We start from the raw sequence: 18,160 nt of genomic DNA on the forward strand, positions 1-18,160 counted from the left end.
ACACAGCCTAGGAGACATGTCCACCCAGAGTCATATTCAGCTTCTAGACCACCCTCCACGAGCCCAGGACTCCAGAGCTCCCTGCCCTCATGGCACTGAATCCACTGCTAGGAAGTTTCTTCCCCAGATATGTCCTGTGGAAGACAAAACTGGAGCTGATGTGTGTACCCCTACGCCAAGGGGCAGCTGCAAACATGGTATAGGGATGGGCTGGGATAGGGATTGGGTTGTGGATGTATCTTTGTCATGAGGCTGAGCCCACGTGCATACGTGTCCAGCGCTTACAATGCATTAGCAAGCATGGGTGGGAAAAGGAGACAAGCTACAAGCCAGGGGCCTCGTCTTGTACACTCACCTTGGACTTCACAAGTGTTAGGGGCAGACCTGGTTCCCTCTCTCTTCCTCACTTCTAATCCTAATATAATCTCATCTAATGCATGATTCTGAAGCTATAGTACTTCTTTCCTTTTTATGGCTGAGCAATATTCCATTGTAGGTGTATGCTGCAATTTGTTTATCCATTTATCCATTGATGCACATTTGGTTGCATGCACCTTTTGACTGTTGTGAATAATGCAGCTATGAATATTGGTGTACAAGTATCTGTTTGAGTCCCTGGTTTCAACTCTTTTGGGTATATTGCTGGATTGTATGATAATTCTGTGTTTAACTTATTGAGGAACTACCCAACTATTTTCCACAGTAGCTGCACCATTTTACATTCTCACCAGCAATATACAAAGTTTCCACTTCTCCACATCCTTGTCAACACTTGTTATTTTCTGTTTTTAAAGTATAGCCATTCTAGTGGGTGGGAAGTGGTATCACACTGTAGTTTTGATTTGCATTTCTCTAGTGACTAATAAGATGGAACATCTTCTCACGTGCTTGTTGGCTATTTGTATATCTTCTTTAGGGAAATGTCAGGGATAACTTAATGAAATAACTAACATTCTAGGCATAAAGGAAAGGGAAGAAAGCTAAGAATAGCTTAAAGTTACTGTTAATGCCCAGGGGACTTCTGGAGTATCTAACAGAGCCAGTCTCCCATCTTGCTTCTGACCTGCCTCCTTGAGGCCAGGGTGGCAAGCTCCATACCAGCAGAACCACTCAGGCATCACCATGCCTCAGAGTTTGGGCCCACTACGCACCACTCACTACACACAACCCAGTGAACACTTCTCCGCAGCCCCTCCCACACACACACACATAAACACACCGCATTCTCATTTTCATCCCAAAGATTACATACCAGCAGCTGGGACTTGAATTCCCTTTGTGGGGCAGCCCCAACCCTTGGGACGTGGTCTGGTCCAAGGTTCCAACAAATCTATTCCACAGGATGCATGCGGCACACTCCACAAAGGCTGGAATCCTCAGGGTTAGGGAAGCGAGGCGCAGCCACGTCGCCTCAGGTGGGCTGCTCCAGGCTCAGCCCTGTTCCTTTCAACCTCTCCACACATAACTTCCAATACAGAGAAAGGAGCCATAGGGAGAAAACAGCCAACACCCCTCCCCTATCCATTGACCATATGGGGGAACTGAGGCTCAGACCGTGAAGCACCAGCCCAAGGTCATCACATCCCAGGTCTAAAGCATGAGTCCTCAACTCCCCAGAGTTTGCTCCTGGAACATGATGTGATAAAACGAGTGTTTAGACATTCTTATGCCAACACCACCAATCCAGGCCATGGTTTGAGTCAAGATCAGTTTATTCTGTGCTATAATTTTCCCACTACAAAATGAGGAGGACCATCACTGATCTTCCTTTCTCCCCAGGAGAACTAATCAAGTGTGTGTGTGTGCATAGATGTGAATGAGTGTGTTTGTATATATATGTGTGCATATATATGCTTTGAGCTCACTGGAAGACAGTAGCTATATAAATATATGTGTATGTCTGTACTTACACTTTTTTTCTTCATGACCTAGTTGAAGTGGAGAACCATTTTGGGACTAGGTGAAAATGGCACGTACTAATTCTACCTGTTTCTTCCTGCACGGTCTTGTCCAATGTTCCCGGGTAAAATGAGTCCCTTTAACTCTAAAAAAGGAAATAGATTTTGTTCTGTCAGGAGCATTCAAGTCACCCTAGGGGTAAGCCCACAGCTGCAGGCCTACATTTGGGACTGGGGTTATGTCAGTGAAAGTGACAGCTGGGGGACAAAGCAAACTGCTGGCCTGCCAAGAGCCCCAGACTGGCACCCAGAGACCAGGATTCAAGGACGGATGGGCCGCCCAATCGCTGGAGTAGAACTTTGAAGAAGTCACTCCCCTTCTTGGGGCCTCAGTTTCTCCATCAGCAAAATGAAGTGGTTAGACTGGACTAGCAGATTTCAATTTTTTTAACAGTAAAAATCCTCTTTAAAGATAAATCTCATGCAGATCTCCAGTGAATAAAAGCAGTTAAAAATGGAACCGCTTTGACTGAAGGGCCCCTCCCCCCTCCCCACCTGGAAATATTTGCACAGCCTCCAGCTCACTGGAGTGAAACTCTTCTAATTAAAATAGTGTAGGGCTCTATGTCATGAGAGTAACCAGTTAGATCTAGAGAAAAAGAAGATAAGCTAAATAGAGCATGAGGGTGACAAGGACAGAGGCCTGGGGAGACAGGAGGGGCCGGAGGGCAGAGTGGGAAAGATTTTGGACTGACAGAGTTCTTAGACAGCAGGCTGCTTTCTCACCTCAGATTCCCAGAGAGGAAACTGAGGCCAGACTGCTAAAACATAAACTTTGTAACTTTTTGACCCAGGAAGTTTTGAGAATCATAATAAGGAAATGATTATAGTGTGCTTTGAGCGCTTCAGAGACAAGCAGTATTTAAATACAAGGTATTATTACCTCCACAGAGCTCTCGTTTGATTACCACTGTGCTTGAAAATGTGGGCAGACCACTTTTATTTTTCAAAACTCAGGTGTTTAAAAGAAATATTCACATGTACAATACCTACCCTCTTCCCCTTATGAGCTAATTCGCAGCTTCCTTGTCACTGGATAATTTAAATGTTCAAAGAGATATTATACTAGCTTTATCAGCTAAATTGGCAGTCCCCTATTAAAGACGTCTATCCTTTCCAGCTCATTCTCCTCCCACTATTTGAAGGCCTGCTAAATTAAAAGTGAAAATAATATCATATTGGGGATTTCAAATGTCAGTAGCAAACATCATTTAACAGATGTGCTAGGTAGGAACTTATCTATAAGAGACCCTGAATAAATCAAGCTTGCCCTGGGATATTTGGTTCCTTGAATCAAATATTCTGCTGCTGAATCTCAGAAGTCAACCCCCCAAAATTCAGAATGTCCTGCTTTCAGAACGGAGGAGCTTGAGCACTCAGCTTCTCCTGGAAGAGCACGGACGCAAAGTCAGAGGTGTGGTTCAAGTCCTCGTTTACAGAACGTGGACTGGTTGGCCTTGGCAAATCATTTCCCCTCTCTAGTTGTCCGTCCTCTTCTCTGTAAACTGAGGTAGTCTCCTCGCCCTGCCTCCTTCACAAGGCTGCTCTGAGGATCAAAATGAAGTGAAGCAGAAAGCCGTGTATGATTAGCATGGGCAAAGCCTGAGAGCACAGCCTCTGAATGGAATCTGACCGATCTTGCTTCAAATCTCACCGCTGCTACTTACTAGCTGTGTGACCTTAAACAAGTTCACTATCTGCTCTGAACCTCAGCTTCCTCATCACAGAGAGGAGGCTATTAACAGTATTTTTTTCATGGGTTGTTTTGAGGATTTAAAGCAAAGCCTGGCCCATAGTAAAGGCTCCATCAGTGCTGGCACTTATTAAAAAGCTGTAACACTCCCTCTGCCCAACGAGTTACTGTTGTTTCTCCCTAGTTCTGCTTTCAGTGCACAACAGACCTAAAGATAACCATACATCTATTGTCTCTGAACCTCCTGGGTGCTCTTACTCGAACGAAAGGAAAAAGGAAATACATTGTGGCCCAGAATGGGGCTCTAGAGAAATCCAAAATGAGCTGTGGTCTAAAAGTGACTTCTCTCCAAGCCTATTTTTAACCAGCTGTGAACTTCTCTAATACGCAAAGAGTGATGCTGGGCTCCCTGAATAGCTCTGCTGACGAGCTGCTGCCCGCTTCTGCTACTATGTGAATTTATGGAGTTCTGGTCTCACACTTCGTTAAAGAAATATACGATGGTGCTGAGACAAGGGGCCAGACACCTATAACTCTTGTCCCAGTCTCCCTGTTATAAATCTTGGTGCCTCATTCACTGAAGAGGAGCAAATGAAGAGATGTTATCACCTACTCCTTTGTAGTAGGCTCTCCTCTTTAAGCTGTTTGCAACAGACTTGATGAAGAGCTCACCAAACCAAAGGCCTGGCCCCAAGCACACTCCCAACTTTGTTAGGGATGCTTTCAGTTGCAAGGTACAGAGGACTCAACTACCATGACTTAGACAAATGAAAGTTTCTTTTTCTCATAAAATATCCAGAGGTAGATGATTGCTGGTGCCAGTTTAGAGGCTCAATGCAGTCACCACAGTTCTATTAAGTTGAAATTCTCTGGGCTTTTTCCTCATGGTTACATTCTGGCTGCAGCAGCTATGACCATTGTACATATAGTCTAGTGAGAAAAAAGAGGAAAGGAAAAGGGTGGCATCTATGTCGGGGAATCAAAATATTTCTAGGACCCCTGCAGCAATTTTCCCTTTTTACCTTATTGCCTAGAATTGGGTCAGATGACCATCCTTGTTTGAAAGGTGATTAGGAACAAATAAAAGGATTGGAAGTGAAAGTTAGATCAACGAAGAGTGTCTGCCACAGCTCCCAATAAAGGTCTTTTGCTTGAAGGAACAAAAGTAAATGATTGAAGAATGACTAAAGAAGCAGATGAATGAATGTCTGATGCCGAGAGCTACTCTTAAACTGAGTCAGCTCACCTACCATTTTTTTCTCCTCTTCTATCCAGGTGTCACACATTCCCATCCCCTTGCTAGCTCTCAATATAGTCCCATAGTACCATTTTCTTTCTATATTTATCTTCCCACTCACTTGTCTACTTTGTTGACTAATGTTGAAGCCTTTTAGTGACAAAGTCTGTCTTATTCACCCCAGCACAGAACCTACAGAATATACCAGTTAATCTACAAATAATTGTTGCCATATTTGTTGACTATACTCTCAAGAAAAATTCCAGAAAACATAAGTCGCATTCCTCAGCACACATGCATATGTAAAGCCTTTCATATTCCTCTTCTGGGTTGGTCTATCTAAAAAAATAGAGCAAGGTTGTTTGGGTGACACAGTCAATTAAACATGAGAGTATATTAGTGTAGTTTCCCTTGTAAATCAAAGAATTCACAGAAATTATTTTTATCCTGTTTAATCTAAAATATTACATATTAATTTTCTGCATTAAAGCTGTTCCTGGTTCTGAAGTCTTTGATCTAAACAAGGAGTGATGTATCAAAACCAGAGAAGTGTGTTAAAAACAAACATTAATAAGAACACTACGGGTAGGGTGTTAGAGAGAGAGGGCACCCTGTAACAGGGCAAGAGGTCCCTAAACGGGTTATTGACTGACCTCCCTGTTAGTCTTGGGATAGCTCCTGACCGCATCTCTTCAATTGCCCACTGACTCTATCCCTCATGCCTCTTAGTAAGTATCTTCATTGTGTTGGGCCTTGGAAGATAATTAGGGTTTAGATATGCACACATGTGATAGGAACAGCATGAGAAAAGATACAAGAGATTTTCACATATTGAGGTATATGGGTTAACTATTCGGGTTCAAAACTGATTCAGTGTGAACTAAAGAAGCATGAGTTATGCCCTATCAAACATACACTTTAAACCTGCTTTAACCACTAAAGAATGCACTCTCTTGCACTCCCCTCCTGCACCCTATTGGTAACATCCTATTGGCAACATCAGTATTAGCCACTTTCCTGACATCAGGGTCATGTTTACCTGCTAATTTGTGACTGAATGCCTCTTTGATGAATATGTATCCTGGGCACGTTTAATTTATGTTCTTTGTCCTAAAAAGATATCAGATTGTGCTGAAAACCATGCTTCTCCAGAACGCTTTCTTCCTCTCTGGAAAAGGCCTTCCTGGATTATAATCCTCACTCTGGTTCAAGTAAAACTCACCTTATCTCTCTTGTCTATAGAATGGGTATTGGTTATTTAGCATTGACAGGCATAACAACATGAAAGCATAGAATCAGAGGTGTTATCTGGGGTTAGAGTACATGAAACTAGAGAGGGTGTGAAGGAGGAGATAACACTGGGGAATCCAGTAGGAATCAGATCATAATTAACAAGGGCCTTATATTTGTGGCTAAAGTGTTCAGACTTCACAGCATGTGCGACGGGAAGCCCTTTTTGTGCAACGAATCACACATATCAAGCTATACTTTTATAAATTTTCATCTTGTAGTAGTTGTGAGTATGGAATGGAGAGCTGAAGAGATGAAAGCTGGAGAGATCAGTTAAAAGCCTATTGCAGTAATCAAGGCAAGAGATGAAGCAGATAGAAGCTAAGGTCATGGTAGTGTGAGTGTGGCTGAGGGGACAGCTGGAGGGCATAGTGTGATGTTAAAGTAAGTGTGTAACTGGTCACTCCACCAGGCATGCAAACCAGACCAGCTGAAGTGCAGCCCAAGGAGAGGGAAATTTAGAAAGAGTGGTTAAAGAGAGATAGAACTAATCTCAATTATGGTTTCAAGATCATCTTGGAATTGACTCTGACTGATTGAACTTTTATCTCCCCTCATAGAAAAGAATTGAGCACATCTTGTTGTCACAGAGGTTATTCCCTATTGCAGTACAAGAACCAGATAGAATAAGGACTATGAACAGATCTGCAGGGGTGCATAATAGATCTCTAATACAGTCCACCCCTTATACCAGGACAGAGCTGCTTGGATGTTTCCTATTTCAGTTTTGTGCAAATTCTGGTGAACTGTATATGTACAAACTGACAGTCTGTTGTTCACACTGAACGCTGCTCATCTCCTACTCCAGGGCTTTATAATTAACATTGCTGCAGGATCAGGTCAGCATCTCTGAATATACATGCAAAAGCTGGAAATGTAGGTGATTTAACACCCTGTAAAGTACACCTGTGACCAATGGAAGACGGAAGCCGGGGGATAAACTCCTCTTTTCTCCCCTCATTAATGGATAGTCTTTAGATGCAGTTTCTAAGGCTGTTTAGAGGTGTAGTCCCACTTATTGAGCGATCATTATTACTTAGTACTGGCCAGCTCGATGTCCATTTTTATACTGACTCTCCCTCTTTCCCTGCTTTGCTCCCTTTTACACTCATGTTGCCTGAGATGTAATTCTTTAATAAAGTAAAATGACATAATTCCTCTACTTCAATTCTGACTTCTGGGGAACCCAGGCTAAAACAAAGAACAACAGGAAAATTACTGCTCACAAAGTACAGTAGAGGGCTAGTCAAGGATGTTTACTGCAAGGTTGGTTGTAGTGGAGGGAAAAGAAGGAGGGGGAAGAGATCATTTAAATGTCAAATAATTTATTCAATAACTATACATCCATACAAACAAATACCACTCAACTATTAGAAATGACTTAGAGTGTCTTCATGTGCAAGGTAGTTTGAGCAAGAATGCAAATTGCCTAGTAGAGTGATCTCGTTTGTTTAAATAAGACAAGGATATGTACTTTAAATAAATCTTCTGCGATTAAGGGTGGCCATGCGACAACATTTGACCAATAGAATGTAAGCAGAAGTGTTGTATGGCAGCTCCTGGTGACTTTGCTTAAAAGATAATGAGTGTGCTCTTTTGTCGCTTCTGTTATCCTGATGCCTGGAATGTTAATGAGATGGTTAGAACTCTAGCCACTATCTTGGACCATGAGTATAAGGTCCATGTTTCAGGGATGGCAGAGAGGCAAGACTCCAGATGAAGGGCACACGAACTCCGAGAGCAGGGCTATTATCCAGTGAAAGTAGTCTGCATTCCAACTCACAAGATTTCATTTGCCTCTCCACAGGGTCTGGCTTCAGGTTTGGCAGCCATGCGCAAGAAGGCTGCTTATCAGGGATGACTGCAGACCTGAGCCCAACAGTGTCTTTCCAAATGTGTGTCTTCTCTCCGTATCTTGAGTACAAAATATTCCTCCTTTTACATGATAGAACTTTTTAAAAGAGCCCACATTGGGGCTCTTTCTCTTCCCTCATCTCCAAATGAGAAGAAGTCATTCCAGGCTTGGTATAGGTCCCTAGACAGGGTAGAGGGTTCCCCCAGGTTCTGCTGACAGTCCTGTGTTTCTGCAGAACTCTTCTCTAACAACCTGTGCTGGAGGGGCGGTGTGTCTGAATATATATCCCCCTGACCCAATGTCTGCTGTTGTCATTTCTCTGGGGTGGGAACTGTGGTGTGTTGAAAGGAAACTTCTGCTTCTGCCACCCAGTCCTCTCCCAGTGGAGAGGGGGAGGTATTTGTTGCTAATTCGACACGGTCTACATGTTTTCACTGGTCAGAGGCTAAGCTAGAGTTTTAAACTAGGTGTCTCCTCCACTTCTCAGTGACTCGAAAGAGACAGGTCCAGGGTGCATAATAATTCATGGTGTGGACAATGCTCCTAGAGCAGATAATCACAATTCCTCTTGGCATGCCTTGAACTGTCTTTATTTTATTTTATTTTATTTTTCATTTTTCTCCCAAAATCCCCCGGTACATAGTTGTGTATTTTTAGTTGTGGGTCCTTCTAGTTGTGGCATGCGGGGTGCCCCCTCAGCATGGCTTGATGAGCGGTGCCATGTCCACACCCAGGATCCAAACCGGCGAAACTCTGGGCTGCCGAAGTGGAGTGCGTGAACTTAATCTCTCGGCCACAGGGCCGGCCCCTTGAACTGCCTTTTAATCCAGTGTTATTCCCTAAAAAAAATAATAATAAGTTTACAATCAATGCACCAGTAGCCATGCAACCTGAACTCAGTGTTCTTTCAACGGTAGAAAGTATAAAGAAGAATATTACAATTATAAAATTATATTTTGTCCAAACGAATGGGTAAGTTCTCACTCATCCACTTTGTGCAAAATCAGTAACAAATGTTTCTTCCCAAGTCACTTTCTTTCAGACCTGAAGCCAGCTCTGCACCATGGCTTCATCAGGTGTTTATATGTGGATCTGGGATTATCCACTATTTGTTGTCACTTGTTATCATTTTGCCACCCTCCCTCTGCCCTCTCTCTGTGTGTAGAACGGTGAATTAACCATAATACTGTTTCTACCTCTCTTGTCTGTACCCCGACAGCATCCACTTCAGACTGCCACTATGAACCAGACTCTGATGCCAGAGTTGAGAAGGAGAGCCTGGAACTCTCCCTGTGATGCTAATTTAGGCAAAGCACTCCCTACTCCCACTGTAAGGTAGGTCACCTGCCCGTCACCTTCTCTGCTTTCCGTTCCTCCTCAGAGTGGCAAGAAAGAGAAAGGTCGTGGCTCTGCTCAGCTGGTTCTTGCTAAAGAGATCAGAAATGCCTTTGGAAGCTTAAGGGAGGCAGAAGAAGGGCAAGCTCCCTTCTTTGGAAGGATCGTAATAGGAAATGAAGCTAGGCATGAGAGTGTGGAGTAGTAGTAAAAAGAGATGAAAGGTGGGATGGATCAGTCTGTTCTCCAACTACAGTCTTCATCTTCAGACTCTGTTTCCCTCACGTGGCAACCTAGCAGCTGTCGTTTTTTCTCCCCTTCATTTCTCTTTCTTCTTTTCCTGAAACACGTCTTAGAAAGAGAAAGACTTTCTAATGAGGCAAGACAAGCAAGACGTTAGCCCCTAGCACCAATTTTAGCACAGGCAGTTGAAAGCATCCCAGTTAGTCAGTGAACACTACCTGCAGGGGCCATCTGCTCGACTTTTGAAATGTTTGGTCTTTGCTTTGAAACTTTTTTTAATATAACCAAGCATTCTCTTTATCAAAAGAGCTCTCTCTGGCAGAGGCAAGAGGTTGGGCTTTCTAAATATTCCTTTGCTCTGGACAAAAGAAGTAAAAGGATGTTTCCTAAATTTGCAACATGCAGTCCTTCATAGCCTCTCGTTCGTTTGGCATTCACTTCCTGAATGCATGACACGTCCAAGGTGCTGGAGGTTAGACATACAGAGATGAGTTAGACACAGTCCGGTATTTTAAGGGTTTAGTCTATGTGAGTGGAGAAAGGTACACACGCAAGCGACTTTAATACAGGATAGGAAGTGAACATCGTAGCTCTCATCAGGGGCAGGGGCAGAAGAGATGGGGGTAAGAAAGCATTCCTATTGGAATCACTTAAGGAGCTTTTCCAAAATATGTTGAACTCCTCCCCACTTGAGCTTCTTATTCAGAATGATTTTGTTATTTCTTTGTTGGTTGTTTGGTTAGTTGGTGGATGGGTGGGTATGAGGAGCCTCAGACTCTCTGTTTCTCTGTGTGTGTGTGTATGTTAAGATATCTATATATCTGGGGGCTGGCCTCGTGGCATAGTGGTTAAGTTCACGCACTCCACTTTGGCGGCCTGGGGTTTGCAGATTCAGATCCTGGACGTGGACCTACACACTGCTCATCAAGCCACGCAGTGGTGGTGTCCCACATACCAAGTAGAGGAGATGGCACAAATGTTAGCCCAGTGACAATCTTTCTCAAGCAAAAAGAGGAAAATTAGCAACAGACATTAGCTCAGGGCCAATCTTCCTCAGCAAAAAAAGAGAGACATCTGTGTATAGATATAGGCGGATATATCTATATACATCTTTATACACACACACACACATATATATATATATATGTTTATTTATATAAATGTTCAAGTGATACTGATGTGACCAGGCAACCATGGGAACTAACTCAACTGATGCATTCATTCATTCATTCAAGAAATTTTTATGGACTACCTATAATATGCCAGGCACTGTGCCCTGGTCATACAATAAGTGACCAAAAATGACATGGACCATGTCTTCATGGAACTTACCCAGGATTGGAGAAGTAGACCTTAGCCAATAATTATGCAAATAAATATAAAATTACAAATAGAAAAATAAAATTCTGGAGGATCTTAGGAGAGGAGGGGGAATTGCTCCCACCTTGGGTACATGAGGAGGAGCAGCATCAAAGAAGTTTCCACAGATAAAGTGCCATTTGTGCCAGTTTTGAAGGCTGTGTGAGATTTGACTATTGAATGGTAGTAGGCAAAGGGGACTCCATTTAAAGGTCATAGTGTGAACGAGGGCAGCCAAGCAGGAAAGGGCAGGGTTTGGACGACGTTCTGGATTAATGGAAGAGCCACTGATGTTTTCCGAGTGATGGGATGATTAGCCACATTTTAGAAAGTTAGTTTGACAGCATTGCAGGAAAGAAGAAGGAGGAACAGAGAGGAGGAAGGTTGACCCTTGAGTAGCTACTGAAATATAAAACAGAAAAGCAGTGGCCCTGGGAATGCAAGAAAGAAATGGGTAAAAGATGTGTTGCTGACTTATAATCCATAGGGTTTGGCAATAACTAGATGATGAGGGATAAGATGAAGGAGCTGGTAAGAGAAGGAGGAATAAAAGACAATCCCAACATTTCTACGTGGGAAACATAGAAATAGAAACTATCGTGACAGGGGTAGGGGGTGAGGAAGTAGATTTTTGGAGAAATTCCATTTGGGGCATACCATCATGTCAACACAGGTACTAAGAATGAGGAAGCCCACCTTATAGCCGACCCCTGTCCTTGTTTTCTATCTCTTCTTCTGCCACTCCTACTCTCTGTGCTTAGCACTCCATATTACAGGTAGTAAATTATAAATTGCCACAATTTTTGATAAGTTAGAAAACTTATTCCAGAATATGATCATTAAACTCATTTCCCATCCAGGGGCCTGGTTAGCAATGCAAAAGGACTCTGGTGCAATTAGGCAGCTACTGCTCAGCCAAGCACCTTTCAACGTTGCTCCCCTGCCATCCATCAGCTGGGACCTTGGTCAAGTCCCTTCACCTTCCTATGCTTCATTTTCCTCATCTGGAGGAAACTGGGCATAATTATACCTACTCCGTCTACCTCAAAAGAGTGCCCAATGCTTCAGAAAGAATTCAGACAGGAGGTGACGAGGCTCTGCCTGAGCAAAGACAGGGGCAATAAAGGCAGAGAGTGGTGACCTCTAAAAGGCAGCTAAGTGGAAAGGAATGCTGAGAGTATGTGTTAGGCCAAGAAGAAAGGGTTGGAAGACAAGCAAATAATGCACTGAGAGGCTACAAGCTTTTTCACTGTGCGTCAAAGCAGATTTTGAGAGTAGAACTCAGATCCTTAAATTCTGTTTTAGAGAGAGGAAAAAAGACTGTCATTATTGTGCCAGAGTCTGCTAATTGCTTCCCAACATCCAGTCCCTCCTTTCTCAGTAACTGACTGGGCACAAAATCAGTCAGCTGAATTTCCTAGGCTCTCCCAGAGCTTGATGTGCCCATATGACTAAGACCTAGTCAGTAAGAAGTCAGCAGATGTATGTGTGACTTCTAGACACTCTTCTTAGAGGGAAAACTTCTCTCCTCATCTTTTCTTCTCTTCAGACTGCATATGTAATGGTTGGAGCTTCAGCAGCCATCTTTGTCCTTGAGGTGGTCTTGCAAATGGGAGTCATACAGTAGAGCAAGAAGAGAAAAGGAGCCTGGGTCCCTGATCCCTGGGACTGTAACTCCTCAGCTCAGGCTGCCTAACTCAGATGTCTGTTAGATGATAATACTAGTGTCTGATTGCTGTGCTGACAAATTACCACAAATTTAGCGGCTTGAAACAAAACAATTTTTTCTCTTTTTCTGTCATACAGTTTTGTAGATCCGAAGTCTGACAGGGATCTCACTGGGTCAAGATCAATGTGTCAGCAGAGTATATTCCTTTCTAGAGGCTTGGGGAGAAATCTGTTTCCTTGTCTTTTCCAAATTCTAGAAGCTGCCCACATTCCATGGATCATGGCCCTCTTCTTCTGTCTGCAAAGCCAGAAACTATCTTCAAAGCCAGGCTGTCGTCTCATGCTACCATCACTCTGGTTCTCTCTTCCAAATCCCCCTTCCACTTTTAAGAGTCCTTGGGATTACATTGGGCCCACCTAGATAAGTCAGGATTATCTCTGTATTTTAAGGTCAGTTTATTAGCAACCTTAATTCCACCAGCCTCCTTAATTCCCCCTTGCCACATAACCTAACATATTCACAGGTTCTGGAGAATAGAACATGGACGTCTTTGGGAGGCCTACTACATGGTGGTAGGGTAATAAACTTCTGTCTAGCCCAAACCACTGTTTTTCAGGTCTTTATTGCCCACAGCTGAGCCAAATGCATTCCTGTAGCAGGAACTTGCTGAATACCCACTGTACATGGCACTGCTGTGCAGTAGTGGTACTGGCTGTGGTCTGATAATCCTGGATGATTCTGATACTCAAAATCCTCCAAAGGCTGTGAGACCCACCTTGCAACTGCACCTGGCCCCAGAAGCATCCACACATCCACACTGATGTCACTCCCTGCCACGGGAGCAGAAAGAGTCTGTTCATCTGGGGACTGACCACAGCTCCTGCTCCCCAACATCTGCAGACTTGCCTCAGCACAGAGAAGGAAACTAAGGCCCAAAGCTTGCCCACGTTCCCACAGCAAGTTCTTGGCATTTCAGGACTAGAATTCAGGTCTCTGAATACCACTCCTGCATCACATTCTTTTCTTTAAGCCACTCTAGTTTTTTCAAGGGAAGACTTTGGACATACTCGCATAGGTCCATAGTGCCGGGCACCCAGGTGACAAACCTTGGCATAGGCCAAAGACCATGTTTACCTCTAACGCAATGATTCTCATGACACCAAATGTTTACAGCATTTGGCTGGATTTCCTATATTCTCTCTGTCTCTTGATACGCATAGTAAAGTTTTCTGGTGTGTAGATTATCTGTTTTCCTGCCCCTCACCGACATGCTCCATTTCTCATATTTGTTATATGAGGACCTATCAAGACTTAATAGCACTTACTAGGTAACATGGACCTGAGAAGACCAACTTAAGGGCTCAGGCCAGGGAGGTTATACACTCCAGAGCCATCTCTTGCTTTGCCCTCGTCTCTTTGAGTGTCAGCACTTCCATCTTAAAAAATGAGGAAACAGCAAATGTGCTTCAAAATAATTGCAAGTAGCAGTAATAAAACTCATTGTAAAGCACATTAGCACCATATACAGTGTCATGGAACTGCTAACAATAAAACATTGAGCAACTAGGAATCTAGCTTGCCCGTTTGGCTCTGAGTCACGCTCCCTAGTGACACTGAGTAAAAGTGAGGGGGACTAGGACCAGGCCAGTATACAGAGTCAGGAGGAGCCTGCCAGCCAGCCTAGCACAGAGATGCGGCCGTAAGCCACTGGGCTAGGAAGACCTTCACAAGGCCATTTGCCACAACCTTTTGCTCTGCTGTTCCTAAAGATCTGATTTCCCAAGCTCTCTTTAGTAACTGTTTCTGGTTTACACACCCCGGATAGTTGGAAAGACCTCCCTTATGCAATTTCAGTGAGCTTGCTTTGGCTCTGTCTTCAATGGGAATGGAAAAAAGCTATTCATACTCCCCCAAACCCCTCCCCTTACACTCATATCCTTTCTGATGCCTACTGACCGGTATTGAGATAGTTCTTCCGTAGCATTTCCCAATGCTCATTGCACATAAATGCAGTGGTTTGGGGTTCTTTTTTTAATCCAAGAGCTTTTACATTGAGTTAAAAATGCTAAACTCTGAAAGTTTTAGAGCTGGATGGGATCTTAGAGATCACTTCTTCCAAACGTCTAGATTTTGCACATGAGAATTGAGACTTCGATGTATACAGTCTTGCTTCAATTTACATGGTTATGGTGTTGAGACAAAGAACTATAAACAAGGCCTAAGGAATTCTGATAATAATGTAACACTGAATAATATTTAACTTATTGTAATTTTTGCATTCTTCACATAATACCTCCTGATATTTGTACAGTACTCTGATATTTATTTTGAGCATAAGCAGTCATCTCCCTTTCTTATATAATAATTGTTTACTCCTCTTCTGTCAGAGAACTCATTTTCTCTCAATTAAGCATAATCCTGCACATTCACGTCAACTTCTCTAATTTAAGGGGTCATACTGAATTGCAATTCTACTTTACTAGCTTCACCGAACATTTATGGAGCAGCTCCTATAAGCCACACACTGTCACATAGTACCTCATTCGATTCTCAGAAAAGTCCTATCGTGAGGATGATTATTATCTGCATTTTAGAGTTGATATAAAATGAGGCACAGGCAGGTTAAGCAGCAGACCCAGGATCGTCCATCTGCTGAGACCTACATCCTCTGTTTTGTGCTCATAACAGCATGTGACCTCTCACATAATGTCAGCCATCCCACCTAATTTTCTTTCTTTCTTTTTTTTTTTTTAAAGATTGTAATTTTCCTTTTTTCTCCCCAAAGCCCCCCGGTACATAGTTGTTCATTTTTTAGTTGTAGGTCCTTCTAGTTGTGGCATGTGGGATGCCGCTTCAACATGGCCTGATGAGCGGTGCCATGTCCGCACCTGGGATTCGAACAGGCGAAACCCTGGGCCGCCGAAGCAGAGTGCGCGAACTTAACCACTGGGCCACGGGGCCGGCCCCCGACCTAATTTTCTTATACCAGAAAGTCAAGGAATAATATTTCTTTTCCAATATCTCCACTATGGGTATAAATATTAAGTAGCATAATTAGCCAAGGCTGATACATAGAGGAGGCTATGTACCGTTCAAGTTGAAGGTGAATGATAACTTCAGCACTCCCCAAAATATAGGTCAAAAAGAAGAAAGTGTGATTTTTTCCTTTTAATATATCGTCACGTGTATGCAGACAAGGCAGAAATGAAGACGGTAGACAGTAGAGCATGGCTGGAGTCTGAATGAAAGAGCAATCATTTCTGAGGGGCTCAGGAAAGTGTCTTGGAGAAAGGGCCCAGGCTTCCGAATGGGAGGACTCAAGCAAGAAGATGTTAAGGGAGAAGCAGTTGAGTCGGAGGTTAAGAGAGGAGACCTGAGGGAGGAAGAGTTTGGGGGAAGGGGTGAAATGAGGAATGCCTGAAGGAACTGGAAATAATTCATTCAAAAAAAGAGAGAATTCTGGGTTTCCACGTATCTGAAGGATGATCAAACCAAAGGCGGGTAAGACCTGCTCTGCGAAGTTCCTATTCGGAATATCGGTTAGCTGGGTCTAAGGCCACAGGGTCAGTCGCCGTCTCAGAGAACCAGGACCACGTCCAGGAAAGAGGCACATCTTTTCTAACAATTAGACCTGCTCAATAACGGCATACTTTTCCCTTGGCAAGCTGAGAAACTCATCAGGGAAAATATTCAGGTAGAGGCCAGGAGACCTCCAGCCGGAGGAGCTGGGTTGTAGAAGGTACTTCTGCACTCTGTGGGGGTGGCCTTAGATGAACTCCAAGGGAGCTTCTATTTCTGAATTTCTAAGATTCTAAAAGCGAAAGGAGCAGACTGTGGCTCCAAACAAGTAGGAATCTTTTAAACTTGAGAGCTGCCCCAAGGGAGACTGGATCTCCTCCGAGGACTGACCTGTGCCAACAATGCTCAGCCTCCCCACGGAAGGGACTTTTTTTTTTTTGAGGAAGATTAGCCCTGAGCTATCTGCTGCCAATCCTCCTCTTTTTGCTGAGGAAGACTGGCCCTGACTAACATCTATGCCCATCTTCTTCTACTTTATATGTGGGACGCCTGCCACAGCAGTGCGTGCCAAGCGGTGCATAGGTCTGTACCCGGGATCCGAACCAGTGAACCTCAGGCTGCCAAAGCGGAATGTGTGAAATTACCACTATACCACCAAGCTGGACCCTGGAAGGGACAATATTCTAGGTATCTTCCAACCCAGGTCTTAAACTAGACCTGAACAGATGTTTTTGCATCGTACATTTTTTATCTCAAAAAAATTCCTCAAGAAAAGTCTTATATTCCTTCCAATCTTCTGTTCTGAATTTTTCTGATTGTTGCACTATAGGTGAATTTTGTACCAAATATGTATGATTTGTCTAGTAAACTGTGTTTTGATTGAATATACTCCATGTGTATATTTATTAACTAATTTTTAAAATAATCACATATATGAATCAGCTAACTTTTAAATAATCTGTATAATCACATTTTGTAGTCTTGTTATAGTTTTTATTACATATTCGTGACCTCGTTTAATTCTCATGCACATCTATGATGTAGATAGTACTGTTTCTACTCTTAGAATGAGGAGAGCATGCCCACAGGTGGGGCTACAGCTACTGCGATGTCAGCCTGAGTAACCTGAAGCATGGCTCTAGAAGCCCCATCTCCTGACTCCTGCTCCAGTGCTCCCGCCCCCAGCATGGGCCTCCCACAGTGACTCAGAGCACTGCAGAATCGCCACAGTTTTCTGAGGAAGAAGCTAAGACAATGAAAGGTCAGTTGATTGGGCCTAAGGTCACAGAGTTAATCTGTGATGGAACCAGATTAGCCCTGAGTATGTAGCCACAGGATTTTTATTTTTGAAAATCACCCTTAACTCATTCCAGGTTTTTCATCTAGACAGATCTGGAGATATAAATTGACTTCTCCCAGTGCCCTAACCACAATCACTGAGTCCCCAATCTGTCACTCTCAGCACAATAGATTTCTTACTATTAATAAGAAGCCAAAGAATGAAAATTAAGATCGATTTCTTAAGAATCTCAGCCATTTCCATAAGTGTCTGCACTCTAGACTTGCAAACCACACCTTGATTGGATTATTAAATATCGACATCATCTTTCCAAGCATCTTAGTAATGGTTCTTTGTCTCTCAAATGAATATTGGGTAAAATTCTCTATTAAGAACCATAGGGTAAGTCAATTATAATGAAAGCAACTGAAAAACAAAATACACAAACAAATCGTATCTTTCTAGCCACTTCTCTGAGATCTCCCATGCTTCTGTGTTTCAGCAAAGTTGCCTACCACTACGCCCTAAAAATACCCAGACTTTCCCGCTTGCAGTCCTTTATTCATGTCATTATCTCAGCCTGGAATGCCCCGTTTTCTTCATTCTCCATCCATCACAACCTTACTCATCGTTTAAGTGCTAGTTCAACGTTACCCTGTAGGAAGCCTTGCCTAATCCCCCCGGTTGGAATAAATCCCTCCTTTTTCCAGTTCTTATTTTAAT

General features: G+C 43.2%; 1 long non-coding RNA gene across 1 annotated transcript in view; it reads right to left on the reverse strand.

Annotated features, from left to right (window-relative positions):
• Positions 1-8,601: 8,601 nt before the first annotated feature.
• Positions 8,602-18,160, reverse strand: part of LOC139077111 (uncharacterized) — a 37,941-nt gene continuing 28,382 nt past the window's right edge. Inside the window, exon 2 of the long non-coding RNA XR_011529405.1 lies at positions 8,602-8,872. This is a non-coding gene — a long non-coding RNA (uncharacterized lncRNA). The remainder of the gene's footprint in view (positions 8,873-18,160) is intronic.

The sequence above is a fragment of the Equus przewalskii genome, chromosome 18, assembly GCF_037783145.1.
Source record: "Equus przewalskii isolate Varuska chromosome 18, EquPr2, whole genome shotgun sequence".
NCBI classification, from domain to species: Eukaryota; Metazoa; Chordata; class Mammalia; order Perissodactyla; family Equidae; genus Equus; species Equus przewalskii.